Raw genomic sequence first — 942 nt, 5'->3', positions numbered from 1 at the left:
GAATTGTTTATCTAGAAAGAAAATACGTTGTTAAACAAATTATCTTACTTTTATCAATTTAAATTTGAAAAGAATGTTTTTTCATATTTTCACAAATTACATCCGAAATCAATAATACTGCAATACAGAGTTTCAAATCTTATATTTTGTGTTGTTATTAGTAAACAATTATTAATGTTAACTCAGGAAATTCAAACTTCAAAGAACAAAGAACGTACGAGTATCTTATGTTTCTATCCTGTATAATGTTCTTCTGACAGGCGTGGCCCAGTTGTTGGCGTGACAAATTGTGGTTCTGAAAGCGCACGGTCTATGTCTTACTCAAAAACAATCACACTTACAATTTCAAGCCGTTTTTCTGTTACAAGTGTAAAGGTCAAATACGAATTTAAATATTGTGATAGTGTAGTTCACGAATTGCCGGTAGGTGGTGTTGACTACTTTTATTCCTTCTAACTTGTCAGCGGAATATTTGGTAAAGCTGGCGTGAATCATTACGATAACTTCCTAAAAATATGTTTTTAAATTTCACATGAATGTATCATAAAATTGATTAACACAACGATTAAAAACGTTTAAAATTAGTATCAGTAATGTTGGTGTTATAACCAACCAGAAGAAATAGAATAATTTCAAACCAATCTATTCAGAGCAATGACTGCATCGCATTACTGCAGTCACTGGAATCTGTATTGATGAAAGTACAGCGGTATAGAAACTTTCTTATGTCATATAATGAATAAATGTACAAGTATCAATATAAACATTTTTTCCAAGAACGTCTCTAGAGGATGTGGGTCAAGGGTATATCCTTCTAACGAGTATACAGGGACCTCATATTCTCGATAAATAATATAGGTAAAAACATAAACACACCGTGTGATGTCAGAAGAGAAATACGTCAGGTATTCGTATGGATGTGTAATGTTTATGTTAATGTTA

At 31.5% G+C, this 942-nt stretch overlaps 1 protein-coding gene across 5 annotated transcripts in view; it reads right to left on the bottom strand.

The window, feature by feature from the left end:
- The window catches only part of LOC143236883 (techylectin-5B-like), a 263,403-nt gene that overhangs the window by 198,734 nt on the left and 63,727 nt on the right, over positions 1 to 942 (bottom strand). The window lies entirely within an intron of this gene.

This window comes from Tachypleus tridentatus, chromosome 13, assembly GCF_004210375.1.
Source record: "Tachypleus tridentatus isolate NWPU-2018 chromosome 13, ASM421037v1, whole genome shotgun sequence".
Taxonomy (NCBI): Eukaryota; Metazoa; Arthropoda; class Merostomata; order Xiphosura; family Limulidae; genus Tachypleus; species Tachypleus tridentatus.
The sequence above is the reverse complement of the archived record's forward strand: the minus strand, read 5'-3'. Positions and strand labels throughout refer to the sequence as shown.